A 23,138-nucleotide genomic window follows, 5' to 3' on the forward strand; every position below is an offset into this window, starting at 1 on the left:
ACAAGAAATTAAATCATTAAATTTCTAGATGACACAAAGCTTATGGGAAAATCATGTCAGAATCACATTCCAAAAATATCTTAACAGATGGGTTTAATTGACTAAACTAACAAACTAAAACATGATAGGAATACATGTTAAGGCCTGCATTTAATTTCATTCAGAAACATTAAATTCCCAGCCCTGGAGTTAGGAGAACCTGAGTTCAAATTTAGCTTCAGATACTTGACACTTACTAGCTGTGTGACCCTGGGCAAGTCACTTAACCCTGACTGCCTTGCAAAAAGAAAAGAAAAGGAAAGAGGGAAAAGCATTAAGTTCCTAGTCAGCCTAACCAGGTGACACCACATCCTAAACATCCCTGGGCATTGCCATCTACCTACCTTTTTGCCAACTCCTAAGGAGACTCAGCTCAGCTAAACCCTCCTATATAGACTGTATCCCCAATTATCAATATAGTTCCTTCTTCCTTTGATTTAAACAAACATTTATTAAGTGCCTATAGTATACAGAGCTCTATGCTAGGCACTGGGGAAAATAAATAAAACCTAGACAAGTACTAGACCTCATAGTGGGTGTTTGACGCCAGCACGTCACTATAACATGTAATATTACATGATAAATGCATTAGAAAGTTCCAGAACAAAGTATTATGTGAAGTCCAAAAGGGTAAGTTTGTTACTGACTCAAGGGAATGAAGGAAGGCTTCTTGTAGGAGGTAGCATTTGAGTTGAGTTTTAAAGAATTAGGGTAAACCTTGAGTTCTCTTAAGCAGCACATGCACTAAAATTGGAACATTAGAGAGAAAATTAGGATGATTTCTGCACAAGGATACAGATTCACAAAACATGATATGTCTTTTCTCCCAAGTTGTTTTGTTCTATCATTGATTCTCTTTGGGTGTATATTTTCTTTTGTTTTTAATCTTTTGATTTTGCTTGTACTACCTTTCTTTTGACTCATTCATATATTTGAGTTGCATCTATTGATGAAAGGTAAAATTTATCAATTAAAAAAAATTAAGAATGGATAGCAATAGATAGTGAAGGGGAGCCATCTAGACCAACCTGTATATGAACAGTAATCTCCATTTGCCTGCCGAACGTCTCCACTTGAATCATTTACTAGCACCTGAACATCAGCATGTCTAAAACTGAACTCATCATTTTCTCAACTTAAAAGTCCCAATATGCCATGACTTCTCTGTATATTTGACCTCTTCTTTTCAACATCTGGATTCTCTCTTTTCATTATGACACTTTCCTCTCCTGATTTTCCTCCTCCTCGTCTAGCTACTTCTTCATCCTTTTTGCAGGATTTTTTTTAAGTGAGGCAATTGGGGTTAAGTGACTTACCCAGGGTCACACAGCTAGTAAGCGTTAAGTGGCTGAGGCCAGATTTGAGCTCAGGTACTCCTGACTCCAGGGCCGGTGCTCTATCCACTGCGCCACCTGCCCCTTTTGCAGGATTTTTATCCAAGTGATACCCACTAACTATGGGTATCCCTCAAAGGTGTGCCTTTCTCTTATCCCTCTATACTTTCTCATTTGGTAATCTCAACTATCTTCTGTATGTTGATGATTCTCAAATCTATGTATCCAGTACCAACCTCTCTCCTAAGCTCCAGTTTCCCATCACCAACAGCCTCTCAGACATCTTTGGTGTACCATAGACATCTCAAACTCAATGTATTTGAAGCAGAACTCATTAGATCTCCCCAAACCCTGCATTCTTCCTTATTTCTGAAGAGGCTACCAGCATCCTCCCAGTCCTGCCATCTCCCAACCTCATATCATCTTTAATTCCTCCTCCCCACTCCCTCCACATGGACAGTCTGTTGCCAAGTCTTGTTATTTCAATCTTCTCAACATCTCTCATATGCATCCCCTTCTCTCTACTCACAGCCACCAGCCCAGGGCAGGCTCTAGTCACTTGACAATAGCTTTCTAATTGGTCTTGCTCCCTTAAGTCTTTCCCTATGCCGATCCATCCTCTACTCAGCTGCCAAAGGGATTTTCCTAAAGCACATACATGTCTGACTATGTCACCCTGCCTACCCTTTATTTCTCTTCCCTTTGCTTCCCTTTTTTTTGTTGTTGTGTGGGGCAATGGGGGTTAAGTGACTTGCCCAGGGTCACACAGCTAGTAGGTGTCAAGTGTCTGAGGCTGGATTTGAACTCAGGTCCTCCTGAATCCAGGGCTGGTGCTTTATCCACTGAGCCACCTAGCTGCCCCCTGCCTACCCTTTATTGATATACCTGCAGGATCAAATACAGAACCCCACGTTTAGCATTTGGAGCCATTTCTAATGTATCTCCTTACTGTCTCTATCTAGCCTCCTTGTAGGCAGCTAGATGGTACGGTGGACAGAGCACCAGGCCTGGAGTCAGGAAGACTCGTCTTCATCCTCAGACACTTACTAGCTGTGTGACCCTGGGAAAGTCACTTAACACTGCTTGCCTCAGTTCCATATCTGTAAAATGAGTTGGAGAAGGAAATGGCAAAACACTCCAATACCTTTACCAGAAAAAAAAACCACACAAATAGGGTTACAAAGCGTCAGACATGACTAAAACAACTCAACAAACAACCAAAGTCTTCTTACACTTTACTCTCCACATTATGACACTGGTCGCAGACTGTGATTTTCCCCACGAGTAAAATGCTCTCCCTCCTCACTTCCCAATCCCTGGTTTCCCTGACTTCTTTCAGAATGTCACTTTCATGAGGCCTCTCCCTCCTCCTTTCCCTTTCTTCTCCCTTCCCCCCACACCAGTGACTTCTCTCTGAGACTGTCCTCCATTTACACTGTGTGTGTATGTATGAATGTATGTATGAATAAATATGTATGTGTATGTGTGTATATCATTGACTTGATTGTCCTCCTTTGAACACACACACACACACACACACACACACACACACACACATACACACACAGATGTGAGTCCCTTGAGATCAGGGACTGTGTTTTTGTCTTCCTCTGTATTCTCAGTATTTAGCACATTGCCTGTCACAGAGTAAAGTGCTTAATAAATACTCATTGATTGACTTGTTAAGGGTTCTGTTTACAGGTCTAGTATACGCAGTGATAGCTTTAAAATCATTCCTTTTATTTTCACTTATCCTGCCACCACTTCCTAGTTCAGACCTTCCCTTATATCTAGGACACTCTTTCCTCCAAGTCTTGAAATATTTATTTTTCTTTGAATCAAACTAAGCAGTCATCTCTTCCATGAAACTTTCCTTAATCCCCCTGGATTGAACATAATATCTTCTTCCTGAAATTTTCCCTGAGCACTTTATCTGGCACTCTCTTTGCCTTCATCACATTCTACCTTGTGTCTACCTTGTATTTCTTCTTTAGATAGCCAGTCCTTGAAGATAAAGACTGCTTTGTTTTTCACCTTTCCATTCTCATCCTTTCATATTGTAATATATTCTTTTTTGTTTTTTTGTAGGGCAATGGGGGTTAAGTGACTTGCCCAGGTTCACACAGCTAGTAAGTGTCAAGTGTCTGAGGTCAGATTTGAACTCAGGTACTCCTGAATCCAGGGCCGGTGCTTTATCCACTGCGCCACCTAGCTGCCCCTGTAATATATTCTTTTTTTTTTCAGGGCAATGAGGGTTAAGTGACTTGCCCGGGGTCACACAACTAGTGTCAAGTGTCTGAGGTTGGATTTGAACTCATGTCTTCCTGAATCCAGAGCCAGTGCTTTATCCACTGCGCCACCTGGCTGCCCCCTGTAATATATTCTTAATAATTGTTCATTGACTTGAATTTGGAGAACTGGAAGGGAGGAAGTGATAGGAAGTGATGGTTTGAGTGGAGAGATTAAGGAGGAGTGAGACAGTGAGATAGGAAAAAAAAAAGGAAAATTACCACAAGCTTTTTCAGACTCGACCTTAGGCACAAAAGTTTTACATGAAGAATTCTGGGCCATAGTGCTAAAAATGCCATCAGCTTGAATATTGAAGTCACCAAGGATTGTGGTAGGAATGGTGACAGAGAAAACTGAGAAAAATTCTACTTTTATTGAGAAAAGTGGGTAAGTTCCCTAGGAATGAGAAGATGACACAACAAGAATCTGATCAGAGTCAAAATGGTGTAAACTTGAAAATATGAGGGGTTATGAGTACAGATGGCAGAGCAAAAGTTTGTGAGTGGCAGCCCCCTGCTGTCCTGGTCAAAAGGAGTCACATGTGAGAGACCTGAGAGTCAGTAGTCACTAGAATTGGAGAGGGTGAGGAGCTGTGTGGATTCTCTAGGGGAAAGCCAAGTTTTATTTTGCACCAGAGATGGAAAGAAAAGAAAGCTTATTAGAAGGATGCGGAGAGAAGAAGAGGTGGATAGTGGAAGATATTGACCAGTGACGAATGAGACCACAAAGAGAGACAGCTCAATATGAGCTTTTGTTAATGTTTTAAAGGCACTAGAAAGAAATATAATGGAGCAAATGTTTATGTGAAAAGAATATAGGGGTTCAAATGGACTAGGACCTCAAGATGGCCCAACAGAGAAGAAAAAAAGAAAAACTCATAGTGTGTTCTTAGGCTTTATTAACTAATAAAAGCATAGTATCCAGATTGAGTGCTTTTCTCTTGCTGCCCTTGATCAATAAATCTGGAATATTACATTCTCTTCTAGAAGCCATATTTGGGGATATTGATAAACCAGGATGTATCCAAAGGAGGACAGTCAGGTCAATGATACCTTCTAGAATTCACTTTTCAGTTGTTAACATATTTCCCCTCTATCTTGGGCCTTTTCTTTTTATACTCCTCTCATTTTCTTGCTCTCACCAAAAATTGACTAACCTTATTAAACATTACACCATTTGATGCACTCTATGATCCAACCAAATCGGCCTTGCTGGAATTCTGTCTCCCATTTCCATGACATAGCATGGGATGTTGTACGTGCTTATAATGCATTCTCTCTTCATCCCTGCCTCTCAGAATCCTGTTTGCTTGAAAACTCAAAACCTTCTACATGAAGCCTTCCCTGGTTTCTCCTCTGCCTACCCTCCCCAATATACTTAGTATTCATTTTGTATATATTGTATATGCTCATATTAGTACATATTATTTCCCACAATGAAAGATAAGCTGCTTCAGAGCAGCTTATAATTTTTGTCTTTGTATGCCTAGCAGCTAGCACAGTACTTCATACATTATAGGTACTTAATAAATTAATTGACTCCAAGTCCTGAGCTTTTTCCAGACTACCACACTGCCTCTTTAAAAAACAGAAAGCTTCCTGTTGCTAGAAATGATTAGACAAAAGCGGATGATCCACTGTGGAGATTGTTGTGGTGAGGAGTGTAGAATTGTGTTGGATATTTTATACTTTTACGTCCAATTAAAAACGTGACCTTTTGGGGGCGGCTAGGTGGCGCAGTGGATAAAGCACCGGCCCTGGATTCAGGAGTACCTGAGTTCAAACCCGGCCTCAGACACTTGACACTTACTAGCTGTGTGACCCTGGGCAAGTCACTTAACCCCCATTGCCCTGCAAAAAAAACAAAAAACAAAAACGAGACCTTCACTTGGCTCTTCTCAGCAATGCAGTGATCCAGGGCAATTTCAAAAGACTTATGATGGAAAATGCTCTCTACATGCAGAAGAACTCTGGAGCCTGAATGTAAATTGAAGTATACTATTATTTATTGTTGCTATTTTTCTTTCTCATGATTTTTCTCTTTTGTTCTGATTCTTCTTTTACAACATGACTAAGATAGAAATATGTATAACATGATTGTATATAGATTTTTTTTTAATTTTTACTTTCACATCTTTTCCCCCCACCTGGAGTTTCTTGTGTTAGAAAGGCTGCCACTTTTGCCTTACAGGTTTGCCTTAGCAATAAACTAATCTCTTTCTTCTTGTGATCATCTTTTCTTTTACTTCTATAGTGATTGATCTTCTGCAAAGAAAAGTAGAATTTCTTGCAAATCTCTATTTGAAGGAAATGTTATCTTACAAATTATTCATTGTAGCTCCAGGTCAGAACAGTGTTTTTACATTCAGGAAAGTTTATGGCTGAGTCTTTGACACACACTCTGAAGGGATCTTTTGTTCTCTAGAAAAACATACTTCCTCATCCTTTGAGTCACCTTGTTTTTATTCCTTTGTTTACTCTTCAAGAGGAAGAATACTCACCTCCCAAAGTGATGTAAAAGGGAAAGCCTGTTTCAAAAATTAGTGTAGCAGTCTCAGTGTCTGTCCCTGCTCAAAGAGGTTTGAATGTTGGCAGAGATTCATAAGAATATTTTTAAAATGTGAACTTCTTGAAAAATGTTATCTCCTGCTTCAGAATTCTTTGAACAGGGATATTTGTTCCTGAGCAGAAAAGAAAAAACAAAAAGAAATGCATACACATGCAACAGCCAAATTGTTTTTTCTTTTCTGCTCAGGAACAAAATCAACATTTAACCACAGATTTTATCTATATCTATTTAAATGTGGTTAAATGTTGATTAACTTTTATTAGACCCACTGGCTACCTCATATAGTAGATAGTCACAGAGACTTGGGTTCAAATCCTGACATACTAATTCTATGACCCTCCCACCCCAGATAGGTCCTTTAAACTCCCAGTACCACCAGTCAACTCTCTAAGACTCTAAGTTACATTTGAATTACTGGTCCTAATCAGTGAACATAGTTCATATAATGGGAATTTCCTACATAGATAAAAATCTTAGATTCCATACAAAAAAAAACAGTCAGTCAAGAGCACCTAACATTTTGTTGGGGAGCTCCTGCTACTATGTAGCACAAGAATTCTTCCCCTGGGATCCATCCCCCCAAGGCATTTACTTAAGGGTTCTGATCTTGGATGGGAAAACTGGTTTATCTTATTTCAAAATGTTATTTGGGTCGGGGCGTCTAGGTGGCGCAGTGGATAGAGCACTGGCCCTGGAGTCAGGAGTATGAGTTCAAATCCGGCCTCAGACACTTAACACTTACTAGCTGTGTGACCCTGGGCAAGTCACTTAACCCCAATTGCCTCACTTTAAAAAAAAAATTTTTTTTAATGTCATTTGGGGAAGGGGTCTCTTGGCTTCCCCAGACCACCATTGGAGTCCATGACACAAAAAAGACTATGGAGATGTTTGAGGAAGTTGATGATGTTTAATTGTGCCTCTGTTCTGTGGAATCCGGGACTAGCTTGATACTCATTTCTAGCTTTATTCTCTTCAGAGGGTGTTTGGTCATGAATGACTATACAGAGAAAGTCCTGATTTCCTAATTTTGAAATTAGGTCCAAAAAAGGAGCCCTTCAAAATGTTGCAAGCAGTGACCCCATCATTGAAATCAGCCAGGGTCGTGAACACACTTGGATCTTTTGTCAAAGTCTCTGCTCTTCCTCTTAAGCCTTTCTTGGCACAGAGTTGCTACTGAGAATATTCTGAGTACATTTCATACCAAGGCCCTCACTGCTGATCCTGAACCTGTTTTCAGGAGCTTAGAACTAATAGAGTTCTCAGACTTGCTGCCAGGACTGTCTGAAGGAGGCTGCCCTACGTTCTGGGCAGAGCCATGGGGCTGGAGCTATGTCTGAACTCCTTCACCCTGACAGGTGAGGGAGAAAAGAATTTTAAATAATTTCAATTCAGAAAATATTCTCAATTAAGACTAAGGGTTTAGAGTAAGTTCTGTTGTTGCTGCTGCTGTTTGACTAAGTCTTGAGTGTCCTGATCCCATTTTCCTGCAGGTAATGAATACTCTTGACTAGTTATAGATACAATTGTAGTTTGGGGTTTGTTTTATTTTTCCCTGGTTTCTTTATTTTACTCTTATTTAAATATTTGGATGCTTCTGCTAGTTGACAAAAGTTAAAATAAATTTAACCACGTAAACTCTATGTACTCTAGACTAGTCAGTATTACATTCCTGGTGCAGTATTCTGCCCTGGGGATGAGGGAAGTCTGTATGACAGGAACTGAGGTAGCTGATAAGATCAGAAAGGATGTCTCCAAATAAGACTGCCCTACTTTTGTAAAGACAACCCCCCATGGGGTAGCATGACATACTAGATAAAGAACTGATCTTGAAGCCTGGGAGACCTGGGTTCAAGTCCTGCCTCTGAAACATACTGGATCCTGTCTTTCAGCAAATCCCTTAGTCTCTTGGTATACTGTGCGACTATCTTCAGACTAGAAAAGGGCAGCTAGGAGGTGAAGTGGAGAAAGCACTGGCCCTGAAGTTGGGAGGATCTGAGTTCAAATCTCAAATTAAACACTTACTAGCTATGTGACCCTGGGTGCAAGTCACTTAATCCCAATTGCCTTAAACATCTGGGGCCATCGTCAGTCCTCCTGATATATATCTTCCCACTGGACTCAGATGGCTCTGGAGGAGAGAGTGAGGTTGGTGACCTTACACAGCCCTCCCTCATTTAAATCCAGTTCAGTGCAAGTCATGACCTCACCTCAGTGTCATGATTCTCTTTGAGATTGAAGGACAAACAACAAGAAGACTAGAAATTGAAGAGACAAAAGAGGCTGAACAGCACTGGTAAAAGAGAACTCTTTAATTTTTTTTTTTTAAGTGAGGCAATTGGGGTTAAGTGACTTGCCCAGGGTCACACAGCTAGTAAGTGTTAAGTGTCTGAGGCCGGATTTGAACTCAGGTACTCCTGACTTCAGGGCCGGTGCTCTATCCACTGTGCCACCTAGCTGCCCCAAAGAGAACTCTTTAAACAAGAGTTCCCTGTACCAGTGAAATTACATCCACTCCTCATCTTTATCCATAGCACCTAAGACAGTGGCTAGCATGTAGTCATTTAATAAGTACTTATTGGTTAATTGATATGATTTTACAAAATGGGTTTCTGCATACCTCAAGTCTCTTTTAGACTTACTCCAGGTGTGGTATGCCTGGAGCAAAGTCTCAAATATTGTTGTTTAGTGGCCTTTGTAGCAAAGTGTGAAAAATGGAAACCCTCTGAGGGTTAAACAAAGGTAGGCATATTTATTTGTCTTTCCTACCAGTGTGGAAAGCAAATGAAGGTGTCTACACATACAACTTTACACATTTCAGAGCCAGAGTGAAAACAATGAGTTTATTTTCTCTTAAGTGAAGTGTTTCATGCTTAAATATTTTAGGGGTTTTAAAAATTATCCTTTGATTATGATGTAATATTTCTTCAAAATGTCACCCATAAGGATAAAAGGCTTATATAGCACAATTGAATTCAATCAAATTGAATAACATTGAATTGAAGAGTATATTATTCTGGTATTTTCCTTACTTGTTACTCAAGTACTCCCACCCATCTGGCAACTTCAAACCCTCTAGTACATTAGCGACAGTAGAGTATATTCTGCAAACTAGCTTAGCAGTTGAAAAACGTAAAATAAATGAGATCATAAACAAGAATGTCAGCAAATATTAGGCATATAATCTGACACATTTAGACTCTACTACAATCAGCTGAAACTTCCTCATTAATTACTTGGGCACTGCCAAGTTGGAACTGGTGAAACATGTTGGTTCTTAAAATAATAGTTTGACTGAAAAGAATTGTTATTCTTTATGAAAGGGTAGCTTAGTACTAATATTGAGGTTTATAGCCCTAACTTAAATGTTTATATAGTCATTAGAAATAGTCATTATTCAGCCACATTATGTCTTTTATGTTTATTCACATATAATCCGTGTTTCCATTATAATTGTCCATAAACAGAAAAGAAAGCCTGAATAGAAAAGCTCAAAAGAAGATATGAATTAGTCTACTGATACCATATTTAAATTTTTATCTTTACATTTTGGAGAGTTCTATTTTAATAATATTACAAGAGAAACTGACTTGCTTTAGTTGTAATGATAAAGGTAGTGTATAATAGAAGGAAACAGATTACATGTACTTTAAAAGGAGAGCTATAGATGCTGCTCATTTTCATTCTCAGAAGTGATAAGCATAGAAGTTAAATGAATATACTAATTAACATGGCAAGCTTATTTGTAAGGCTTTTTCAGCACATAATTAGAGTTCCTAAAATAAGGCTATATTAATGCTGAGTATGAGTAAATGCATTCCTGTGGAATTCTGGTAAAAGTGGTACATAGATGAGATTATCCTTTGTCTCCTGGTGATAGGATTTTCAAAAACAACTTTTCACATATTAGGATTCTGGGAGTAAGAAAAATGCCTATTTACTACTTGAGTCATTTCATAATTAAGTGAGAAATTAATACCAAAAATGAGGTTTCAGCTTTAATTTGTATGTATCTTTAACAATAATATTGGTAATTTAGACTAGTATTTTCAGTTACCAAATGCATCTTCCTGAAAAATAGAAATATTTTCAAGTGTTTAGGCTGTGTGTTCAGTATTCAAATAGATACACATCTAGCAGTGGTAGGCTGGTAGTATTAATGTCTTCATGGCTCTATTTGTCCCAACCCTTGTGTGGGCTCTGTATTCCTCCCCAGCCACTCTCTTGGCTCCTCTCTTCTCATTTTCCTATAAAACCAGGCCTCAGAAACAATAGAAAGTGGTCACAGCCTGCCTCCCCTGGGCCCAGCCAAACTGCTTAATCATTGCCTAGAGAGAAAAATCACAGATTAAGTCTTCTTTCTCTGTGCTCTGGGAAGTTATAAAAATATGTGAGAATCATAATTCTCTTTCTACAGCTCAAACACCCCCCTGCCAGAGAGAATTTGCTCTGGCAAAATATATGACAACAGTTTAAAAAATTTTTGATATCCTCCCATATACTGCCTTCTCTTAGCTCTCTCTACCAAATTTGCTTAATGGCACAAATAAGCTAGCAAAAAAAAAAGTTAATTACATTTTTCTTACTTAAAAAGTAAAGTAAACAAGAAGGTAAACCCTTAATAAATGGAGATTTGTAGAGCAAGCATGTGCTTTCCTGGAAAAAGAGAGAGAAAGGAAAAGGGGGAAGAAGGAAATAAAATTTCTCTAGCCCTGGTCTCAGCTATTTCAGTTATTTTAGCAACACAGAAACTATTTCATGGAGTCTGGTGCTGAAGTCTTGTGTCTGGTACTTTCCCCCATGATTCACTGGATCCTTCTTCTCACTCTTCCTAGCTGCCAGTAGCAGCAACTGCCCTTCTGCCTAACTTGTTCCTGGTACTTATTTCCTTCTGGTGTGGTTTCCTGCCTCCTCCTTCCTTAAGATGGGAGGAGACTAGATGGTTAGTCAGTGTCTGAGCCCCTTATAGTCATAGGGTTGAGGCAACTCCCCAGAGGGATCTGGGTGACTTCTGTCCTGACTAGTGTGCCCATCTCCAGCATCTTTATCCCCTTGGCAACCTCAAGAAGTGCTATATACAATTTCATTAATGTAGATATTTCCTCCAGCCATACAAATCACAGCTGACTCATACTTGCTTCTATCCTCCCCTAAGTTCCCCACAGAGTGATGAAGTGCCATCTAGAGTGCTAAGAAGAGTCCTTCCTGGCCAGTGTCTGCAGGACCCCCAGGGGGGCATTCAGACCATCTAGCTGTTGTCTTCCCCCTCACTCGTGCCACACGATATGCCGTTTGTCACTCATACATCTCCCTGACTACATGCTATACTCTGGTTCTTTAAAGTTCCTTATGGTACAAGCCTGCTCAATAGGAAGATTTATTAAGTCATATTTATTACGTCTCAGTCCAGGTTTTTTATGCTGACCCTACTGCTGGTGAATGTTGTCTACCCACTGACACATGGCTTATAATTAAATGTGTTTTTAAGATGAAAGCATATGTTTTAAGGGGATGTACCTTAAAATCTGAGAGGAAATCCTAAATACCACGAATATTGCCATGAACATTGCCATTTTATGCCAGATGTTCTCATCCAGCTTCTGTTGTATGTATAACATTTTTAATAAGATCAGGGTAGCACTTATATTAAAGTAGCATGAATGTCAAGCTATCTAAGAATCTGTGGTTGCTAGGGGAGACCTTATTCCTTTGGTCAGAAACTCCATAAATTGATAGAAATTTTTCTTTTTAAATTACTTTCATAAAACAAGAAGAATGTACTTGTCATGAACCCAGTCATCAGTTCCACCCCAGTGCTTTTTTGCCAACTAACAGCCCTTTTAGCAACTGTGCTCCCAGGGCAAAGCCATTACAGCAAAGGAGAGTCCAATCAAATTCTCAAAGAATGGCATTCATTTATTTTCCTTAAGCAGAGCAGTGATCCATTAAAAAGGTGCAGATATTTCAAAGAGAAATCATGTCATTAGTAATGATGCATTGTGAGGTGTACAGTATATTTTCTTTGTATTCATGGATTCCCCTGAATAACTTCTTTTTTTTTACATACTGCTATTTTTCCAATAGGAAATCATTGCAGTGACTATCCTTCCCTAACAAACATCCTTTATTCTCTTCCAACCTCTATCTCACAAGAACCAGCCTTGTCATCGTACCAGATCTTCTCCTCCAGTATCTTTGCCTTTGTTCTAGTCTGGTTCCCTTGGGTGCTGCTTAAAGTAGAAAAGAAGAAGCCACTCAGTGGGGAAAAGTGAAATAATATTCAGAAGATAAAATGGACTGTTGGAAGCCAGCAAATGCTGTGCCCTGATTGTGATGGCTCTTAAGATGTACATGTCGTTACAGTTCCAAATTTGGCAGTCATTATCACTTTTGTGATGTTCTCAGAATGCCCTAAACCTTCCAATTTACTTCTTGAAAAAAGGTATTCTTTATCTATAGAATCTATAAGCCTTCAATTTCTTTCATTTCTTAATCTCAAAGCTTCTCTCTCCCATCCTCTAATGTGCCTATTTTAACTTGCTGAGAATCAGGTATAGATGTGTATTGTATGCAAGTATATGCACAGAAATGTAAACAGGTGTACACATGTTGACTTGATTTGAAGGACCTTTTCAGGTTTTTGGAATGTCTTTGCTAAAGATGTTGAACATTAGACACACTTATTGTCTTCATTGGCTAATACTTATTATAGGGAACCAAGCGTTTCCCAAAATGCTATTCCCTGCTCCCCTTGTGTAGATGATGAAACCGACTTGAACAATCTTGGTTTTGCCTCTCTGCAGACATCTTTCCATTTCACCTTCCATCTTTTCAAGCCTTTTGTCTCTTCTGGTTTCATTTGTAACAAGAATGTCAGTACAGATATGATTCCTTTCCTCTACTAATGCATCGTCTTGATTGAAGTTGGACCAGGTTCTCACATTTGAAAATCCCAACAATTAAATTCATGTTCGTAGATGACCTAAAAACTATGATTCTTGGTACCCTATTCCTTCTTTTTAAAACCCTTTCACCATTACCATGGAAACAAAAGAGACACTTCTGTTCTTCAAGAATAAAGGTCTTCTCGTGTTTTTATCTATTTCCTAGGCAGCAGTAGCCAGTGGGCAACCTGCTGGTGATGAGATAAGCTTTTCTATATATGGTTAGGGCTGATCCTCTGATACCTGATGCTGTATATTAATCAGACTTTATTTAAAAAACCTTTATATCTTATTAGAACCCACCAGAAATTTTCTGTCATGGGCCTTGGGAATTCAGGGATACATTTACATATAAATAAATAAATACACACACATAAACATTTACACATATATAGAGATATATGTGTATTGGATTTTTAAAATAAAAGGATAACAGGCTATGATGCTGTGTAAGTGATAGTGAACTGTTGTTTCTTAAGAACTTTTTAAAGTTACCAGTAAGATACAGGCAAGTCTGTCAGAATTCTTAAACCATGGATAGCAGAGCATGTTTTGTTTTAGGATAAAGACCATGCTCTGAAATGAGCTTTTGAATAAAGAGGCCCAGTTTCAGTTAGAAAAATAGATACCTTGCCTATTGACTGAACAAACTATCCCAAAACTTCCCACAAATTAAAAAAGATGTGGATTTTCCTATACTTGCATGATTGGTGATTTTTACATTGCTAACCTAGATTCCTGAGCAGCTAGGTGGTGCAGGGGATGCAGTACTGGGCCAGGAGTCAAGAAGACCTGAATTTTCAAATCCAGCCTCAGACACTCAGTTTCCTCATCAGTAAAATCAGTTGGAGAAGGAAATGGCAAACCATTCCAGGATCTTTGCTTAAAAAAAAAAAAATGGGATTTCAAAGAGTTGGACACAGCTGAAACTCCTTGTTTCTGCCAGATTGATTTTTTTTCCTTTTGGTCTAGCCATCCATGAGGTTTAAAATGCTCACATTTATCCAGAAAAAGAAATATCCCAGAAATTCATTATGTCTTCGTTTACTTAAGTCCACTAGCAGGAGGTTTTATCTCTCCCCCATGATGAATGTGAGCCATTCAGGTTTGGCTGCTTGTTTTACTGTTTCTTTTCATTTATGATCCATGTGATATTTGGGAGAGCAGTAGTTGGCTCCATTGGAAGTATTCCCTAATCCCCCACAGATATGCCTCTACTAAAAACACCAAAGTGAATAGAATCTGTTATGGCTCAAAGGTCACACATTTCCATCTTGCTCATATTGAGAAATACTTTATCTGCCTTTTGTATCTCAAAAGAATAGAGGTATGGGTAAGGGAGAGGGTAGAAGGAACTCGTTTTATTTCCTTATATTTTCTTCATAAGTTTAAAGTAAGGTCCTTTTGAAGCTGTAAATCAGTGGTAGTGATGAAATATAAGAAGTTAACTAGTATCCTTCAGAGCTTCAGAGCCTAGCTTAACTTCATTGGTTGGGGTGTTGATATTTTGGGATACTTTTTCATCCAAATGACTCTTAGCGGTTTACAGGCATAATATTAGTACAAACTGCCATATTTGTGCAATAGCTATTTCCCTAAAAAATGTGTGCCTCAAATCATATTTCCTCCATGAGTTAGATAATCATTTCAAGCCCTCTACTGTATCTCCTTTTCTTAATGATGTGACCCTCAAGTCTCTCCCATCCAACTCCTGACTCTCACCCAAATCATCTGGCAAGCCTGCTCAGCTACCACCACCCTACCTTACCCAGGTCTTAGGATCTGAAAATAAATGCATGTACTGCACAGGCCTTTTTAAAATAATTTTTTCATAAATTTGAAAATTCATTTTATGATTCAAACGCCTAATTTTGGATTTTCATCTAATGGATGTCTTAAAGCAAAGCACTCATACACAGGGTTCAGAGGTTAAAATACTAATAAGCAAAGAGGCAAGAACAGGAAGGTAACTCAGAGATCATCTGGTCCAACTTCATTTTACAGAGAAATTAAAGGACTTGCCCAGAATCCCATGAGGCAGTAAGTAGGAGAAATAGGACTGAACTCTCATTTGATGTTAAATAGATTCAAATGTATCATGAAAAGAACCATTTTAAACGAAATCTCTCCTGTAATATTACTATTGCTAGTTATGTGACCAGGTTCTAGAATATAACATTCAAAAGTGGCATATAATAAGTATGTCCACATGGGTGGATAGGACCTGAGGCCTGGATCATCTCTGCCAAGATGAGGAGGATCAAGGACAAGGCAAGGGACAAGCAGTAGCACCAACAAGAATCATACGTCTGTCACTCCTCAAATATCTGTCTGGTCTCAGTGTACAAGTTCAGGTTCAGGAGGAAAGCCAACTCCCTGGTCACTCGTAAAGGAGAGAGTAGGCCTTGCCTTTTATTTGCCAGATTAGCTCCTTCCAATAAAATGCTGGTTAAACAAAAGATTGTCATAGAGAGCAAATAGTGAGTAAAACTATTTATCCATGCAAATAGCATACAGAAATCAGAGAAGTTCTAAAGATTAGAAAATAGAAGAATACACAAGAGAAAATGCTCTCTTCACCTGGGAACAAAATAAAATCTCAGCTCCATCCAGGACAATGGACATTTTCATCCAGAGAAGGGTCAATTCCAACTGTCGCTAGAATTCCAGGCAAGTCAAGAGACTTAACTAGTCCAGTTTCCCAAGTATGTCTGGTACTCCAGCATCTTTCTCCTCTGTTCATATGCCTCACCTCATAAGTGAAACCCACTCAGTGAGTCATTACACTTGAGAGCTTTGGGAGCTCTCAAGCTCTCTCTATGTAGCCTGTAGCTCCAGGCACTCCCTCCTCAAACCCTCTTAGATGGGAGTCATTTATATTTAGATGACCACACAACTTTTCTTAACCTCAAGTAATACCTCTTCTTTCTGCTCCCTTTCTTTCCCCTTTCCTTGGTCTTATTGTCTTTAAAAACCTAACTAAATATTTTTGCTCTCAAAATGCCTCAGTTTTTCTCTCAGCAAAACACTGGGTCCTAATCTATAGTATATGTGCTTCAGGTATACTCATTTAACCCTCATTCATATTAATTCTAGGTACCTCTTTAATTTATTGACCATATGTCCAGAGAAGACATGTCAGTCAAAGACCACTGAGGGGGAAAACTGAGCAGAGAGAATATCCCTGGGGAGGATATTTGTGGGCCCACCCCCAGCTAACACGTTGCTATCATTACTTAATGTTTTGCTCCTTCCTTCCCATTGTTTTCTTTTTTCTTTTCTTTTCTTTTAGTACTTGCTTTTTGGGTTTTCCAAAATTATTTTGTTTCTAAATGACCTCTGTCTACTTAGCCCCAGCCTTAGCCTTATTATTCTTGTATCCAACTCATCTCCAGCATTGAACAGTGACCTGCGATAAGACTTGGGGAGGAGCATTGATGGGTGTGCACAAACTGGCACACATCTTAGCAGGCTTGTAGCTATTTTTAAACACACATGTGGTAAATGTATTTGGTAGTGTTTCAGAAGCTCTTTGTAGCTAGTGAACTAGTGATAGAGTTAAGAAATCCTGATTATATAGCTTTTCATATGCTTCTACAGTTTGGATGACCCATGTGAGTAGATCGAAAAACAGATATTCTGGGCACATTTTTCTTTGGGGTTTGGAAGGTTCAGTACCATCAGTGACTAAGAACACTCATGCACTTGTGAATCTAGTACTTGAACAAGTACTAGTAAAAGTTCTAGTGGCTCCTTGTGTGCCACTCACAGTACGCAGATGCTGTCTGGAGTCAGGCTAAGTGGAAGTCTCATTTCAAGGAGATATACAATAACAAGAAATTAGACTTTAGTATACAAGTGGACCTAAAGGTGCCCAAGCAGAACAGAAACTGTTTGAAAATTTTGTATAGTCTGTTATAACATTGTTTTAGGGGGAAAAGGTCATGTTTTACCTGATTCCATGGATACTAAGGTTGCATCCAGCTGTAAACCTAAGATTGTATTGTTAAAGTGCCTAACTATACTTACAGACCATGATTACAACCCATATGGCAATTACCAGCAATCAGCAGGAAATGTAGATCTTCCTGTTAAGAAATGTCCAGTATCATTTTAACAGAGAGACAATATTTTTCAGTCATATGCCTTAAAATATCCAAAATGTTTTATCTGGTTATTGCCATTTCTACATAAATTTCTTTTTTCACTTAAAATTATTTTAGAATTAGCAGAAAGGCAACATGAAGTAAGAGTAAAGCTAGACCAACCTCAGACACTTGACACTTACTAGCTGTGTGACCCTGGGTAAGTCACTTAACCCTCATTGCCCTGCAGGGGGGGAAAAAAAAAGAGTAAAGCTAGGTAATCCAGTGGATAGAGCTCCGGGCCTGGAGTCAGGAAGACTTGAGTTCAAATTTGGCCTCAGACACCCTGGACAAGTCACTTAACCATGTTTGCCTCAGTTTCCCCATCTGTAAGATGAGCTAGAGAAAAAAAATGGCAAACCACTCTAGTTTCTTTGCCAAGAAAACCCCAAATGGAGTCACAAAGAGTCAGACGTAACTGAACAACAACAAAACATGAAGCAATGGAAAAAGAATCATCTTCAGAGTGAGGAAGATGGGTTCAGTTCTGGCCTCTGATATGTATTGGCTGTAACACTGGGTAAATCACTTAACTCCCAGAAAGTGTAAGAATCAGAGTAGAAGTTGATGTCATAATCCCCTCTACTTCTCTGCACCAATGAAATCATTGTTCTGGACCCCCCCCCAAAAAAATAGTCTCAAACTCAAAAGAGTGAGCATGAGGATGAGGTATTTCATCTTCATGAACACTAGCTAGTAGTTTTAAGTGTTCTTTGCCATATGTGTCAGATACCCTCTTGAAAATCCTGCTCCTATCCCTTATTTCTGGATAGGATGTTGGGTTCTTAAAAGCTGGGCCAGTATCTCACAGATTCTACCAAGTTGAAAAGGCTTCAGGTAACCAATGAATGAACATTTATTACCAGAAGGACAAGGCATGTCAATATATACCCCCCCAAAAAAATTTAGGCACTTGAAATTTGAAAAATACTTCATATTTGATCACTTTTTCTTTATCTTTTTATCAACATTCATTGGCATTCTAAAGACTTTTTTAAATATAAAAAAATAACACATTTAGTTCTACCTAGCAGAACCAGAATCATCCAATGACTCCCATGCTTAACCCTGGAAGAACCATTATGTGCTGAGGATGTGCTAGGCACTGGTGATACAAATACAGAAGTTAAAGAATCCCTCCCCTCCAGAAACTTGCCCGCTTCCGGGCATGGAGAAAGAGCGTTCTTCAGTGAAGGGAGTGCCCTCAGCAAGGAAGACACAAGTTCATGCTCCTCATCTTCTCTGTCCCTTCAGCCCCACTATTCCAAGGTGCCAGGAGTCCAGAGTCCATGTTCTTTCATGTTCTCCACATGCACAGATTTTCCTTTGGCCCCCAAAACAGTGATTAATAATGCCAACATGCCAACATGCTATGATAATCAGTAGCCTCCTAGGCCAGAATTTTAGCCTTTGGCACCCAGGTCACAAGGAACCGGTTAAGTGGAGAGAACAGAACTAGGTTATTAGGCATTGGTAGGAGCAAGAAGTCGCCCACGAGAAACATCCTGGTGACTGGAACCATGATCTTTGGTTTGGTTTTGATTTGGGGTTTCAGATTTGTATTATTCTGAACTTAAAAAATTTAAATAAATTTGACATTTCCATGTACAAAGTAGTATGAAAAAAGAGGAAATGGTGAGGCTCTGTTGCAGCTAACTTTTCTTTTTAAGCACATAATAAATTCAACATGTAACTTGCAAAACTACACTCTTTGTTTCCTTCCAGCCTTGCTTTTGTTCTTTTCTGTGCATTTCATTTCTTTTTTCCCCGGGCAATGAGGGTTAAGTGACTTGTCCAGGGTCACACAGCTAGTAAGTGTCAAGTATCAGAGGCCAGATTTGAACTCAAGTCCTCCTGAATCCATAGCCGGTGCTTTATCCACGGCACCACCTAGCTGCCCCCTCATTTCTTTTTTTTTTTTAATTTAATTTATTTCAATTAACAAAGATCCACCTCCTCTCCCACCTACTTCCTTCCCCTCAGTTGAAAAAGAAAGAAAAACAAAACCCTTCTAAAAACCCCAAGTAAAACAAATCCCCACATTGACCAGATCCAAAAAAAACTGTCTTAACCTGTATTCTGAGGGGCAGCTAGATGGCGCAGTAGATAGAGCACCGGCCCTGGAGTCAGGAGTACCTGAGTTCAAATCCGGCCTCAGACACTTAACACTTACTAGCTGTGTGACCCTGGGCAAGTCACTTAACCCCAATTGCCTCACTAAAAAAAAAAAAAGAAACCTGTATTCTGAGACCATCATCTTTCTTTCATGAGGTGGGTAGCAATGAATTAAAGAAAAAAAAGTTTCAATGCCTTCTTCCTTTTCCTTTTCTGTTTTTTGTTTTTTTGTTTTTTTTTGCAGGGGAGTAACTTACTCTCTTCCATTCTCCCTCCCAAAATAAAAACTAAAACATTGTAATAAATGTGCATGGTCAAAGCAAATTTCCATGTTGGCCATATTCAAAAAATTATGTCTCATTCTGCACCTTGATTCCATAACACTTCTGCCTGAAAATGGATGGCATAATTCCCTCATACATGGCCTTTGTTTCTGAAAGAATGAGTCCCTGTGTCTATGAGGCACATTAATTGACAAGGGAAGAAAATTGTTGATCTTTTAATGCTTTGGGGATTTTATGAATTTATAGATGGCTTTTTGATTTCTCCATTATGCCCCTGCACCAAGAATCTTCCCTTCCCATCTCCTGCTTGTCAACTTCCTTTTATGTATTGTCTTCCTCCATTAGGTTGTAAACTGCTTGAAGGCAAGAACCATCTTTCTGCTTTTTATTTATAGCCCCAACACTTTAGCACAGTGCCTGGCATGTAGGGAATATTTAGTAAATGTATATTGACTGAGTTTTTTTTGTTTTGGTTTGGTTTGGGGGGGGGGGTTGGCAGGGAGATGGGGGTTAAGTGACTTGCCCAGGGTCACACAGCTAGTAAGTGTCTGAGGCTGGGTTTGAACTCAGGTCCTCCTGAATCCAAGGCTGGTGCCTTATCCACTGTGCCACCTACATGCCCCGACTGAGTTTTTTTTAATTAACAAAATCTAAAACCTACCTTGGCACAGTAAAGGTAATGCTACTTACTGACATTTATGTGAGTTATTTACCACTTATGCCTAATTTTTATATAGCACAGTAATGTATGCGCCATTAGATTAATTGTGGTATAGGTTTTATTTGAATATAGTAGTAACTTCTACCTCTGTATGCTTACCAGCCAACATAATTTCTTCATAGAATCATAAAAGAGTTGGGAAGAACATGACAGTTTATATAGTCTAGCCCTCACTCAAAACTCAAGTCCATTCAAAAAAGAAAAGAAGCCTTAAAAGAAATGCTTTTCAATCATCTATTTAGAAACTGCCCACTTCTTAAGAACTCATTATCCTGGAGCAGCCTATTTCCATCGCTGGAAATCTCTAGTCACTAGGAAGTTGGTTGGGTTTTTTTCCCTTTCTTATGGAGGTGAAATCTACTTCCATGCTCCTTGCACCTGTTAGTCCTAATCTTGTCTTCTGGGACCAGACTCCCTCTTCCACGTGACAACCTGTCTGAAGACAGCCATCATTCTCCCTAAGCCTTCTCTTCTGCAGGCTAAACATATCCAACTCCACCAAGGCCTCATCAGCCTGATTCACTTTCCCAGCCACACTGGAACTAGTCACTGGCCATTCTAAAAGTGATCTGAGGAGGGCAGACCCTGGTAGAACTTCCCTTGTTTTGGATACTCTGTTTCTGTTAACATAACCCAAGTTGTCATTACCTTTTTTAGCTTCCACATCATGCTGCTGACTCACCATTGGGGTTTTAGCAGACCGCAAGCTCAGCACTCACTGCTTATGTTGCCCAGGGCAACATTTTGTTGCTCATGTACATATAAAATATGGTTGGGTACAACTTCATAAAATTAAAGGACACATTTCCAAAATTTTGTTATTATAGCCAAATCAAAATAATGCTAAACACTTTTCCCTATCTTAAAGTTCATAGGATTATTGGTCTAAACCCAAAATGGACCTTGGAGGCTAATCCAACCTTTTCATTCAACAGAGGAGGAAACTAAGGCCCCAGTAGGGCAGATAGCAATAAATGTGAGAGGTGGGATTTGAACCCGCTCCTCTGATTCCAGAGCAACTGTTCTTTCAAACATACTAGGTTTTCAGGTAGAAAGAATACTCTTTGCTCTATGACAGCCAACAAACCATATCTGTTATATATACTTTTTGTGGTAACTACACCAAAGGCATATTTTGAATGTAAGATATCAATAACAAAATAACGATAGTTTTACTGATTGGGATACTTCTCTTTACATAGTATGGTGAATTATCCCAGCATATTTAGACCCAGTTCACACTCAAACACTTGTATTCTCTGCTTCTAATAGTATTTTTTGAAATTTTAATTTTTTCTAATTACATATAAAAATAATTTTTGACATTTCTTTTTTAAAATTTTGAGTTCCAAATGTTCTCCCTCCTTGAGAAGGCAAACAATTTGATATAGATTATACATGTACATTCATGCAAAACATACTTCCATATTAGCCATGTTGCAAAAGAAAACACAGATCAAAAAAAAAAAAAAAGAAAGAAACCGGGGCAGCTAGATGGCGCAGTGGATAAGGCACCGGCCCTGGATTCAGGAGTACCTGAGTTCAAATCCGGCCTGACACTTAACACTTACTAGCTGTGTGACCCTGGGCAAGTCACTTAACCCCAACTGCCTCACCCCCCCAAAAAAAAGAAACCAAGAAAAATAAAGTTGTTTTTTTTTTTAAATACTTCAATGTGTATTCAGAATCCATCAGTTCTTTCTCTGGAGGCAAATAGTATTTTTCATCTTTAAGTCCTTAGGAATTGTCTTGGATCATTGCATTGCTGAGAATAGCTTCTAATAATATTAATAATGCTCTCCCTATCTCTCTTTTTGTAGCTATACTTTACATAGCTAGCCAGGGATTGGTTTTGTTGTGAAAAAAGTAATAATTTTAAGAATCACCAAATAGATCATCGCATGTTTTGAAGAAAACAGCTAAAACAATATTCAGTTTAACTTGCTAGAAAAGTGAGATGCTTATGAAGAAGGTCTCTTATCTTCAATAATGATAACAGCTCAGGGGTGTATATACACAACCTTAACAGTGGTACCATCATCCATTGCCTCTCAGAACCAACAAGGGTGCGTTACAGCTACAGTGGATGAACTTGTCTTTGCACAGCTTGCATCTCTGTCAGGATACCTATGAATAAAGAAATAGGATTATTGCCTTTTAATTTCCTGGACCGTTCAATGTTAACCTTTGAGGGAAAACAAAGACTCTAAAACAAACTGGATAGAATGTATGGGATCTAACCCTGCTGTCTCTGTATTTAATTAACATTTGTTATTGTTTGAATATTTGGAATGCTGAATGTGCTAGCATAACATGTGAAGGCAGCAGAGTGTACACATTTCCAGGCTGAGGAGCTGTTATCCTTCCAGTTACTTGCGTATTTTAACAAGTGCTTTTGACACATACCCACACACGATGATAACAATGTTTGGCTTTCCTTGAACACTTGTTTGTGATTATATAATTTTTAACATTCTCTTGATTCCAGTTTATCATATTCCATGTTCCTAAAGTCCTAAAACCAGATGTTCCCAAAATTGTTCTTCAGTTTTTCTGTTGAGTAGAAAATGTAAAATGTATAATTCCATTCCAGCAGGTTTATTAAGCATTTACTGTGTGTAGGGCATTGGGCTGAAGACTGGGTATACATCAATGAGAAGTCACACCAAGCCTGTTCTCAAAGAGTGTATCTTCAAGGGGAG

General features: G+C 38.9%; 1 protein-coding gene and 1 non-coding gene across 2 annotated transcripts in view; both read left to right on the forward strand.

The window, feature by feature from the left end:
- Positions 1–23,138, forward strand: part of VWA8 (von Willebrand factor A domain containing 8) — a 411,604-nt gene that overhangs the window by 316,998 nt on the left and 71,468 nt on the right. The window lies entirely within an intron of this gene.
- Positions 762–863, forward strand: LOC122752332. The gene has a single exon (XR_006356091.1). It is a non-coding gene; the product is annotated as a U6 spliceosomal RNA (small nuclear RNA).

This window comes from Dromiciops gliroides, chromosome 3, assembly GCF_019393635.1.
Source record: "Dromiciops gliroides isolate mDroGli1 chromosome 3, mDroGli1.pri, whole genome shotgun sequence".
In the NCBI taxonomy this organism is placed as follows: domain Eukaryota; kingdom Metazoa; phylum Chordata; class Mammalia; order Microbiotheria; family Microbiotheriidae; genus Dromiciops; species Dromiciops gliroides.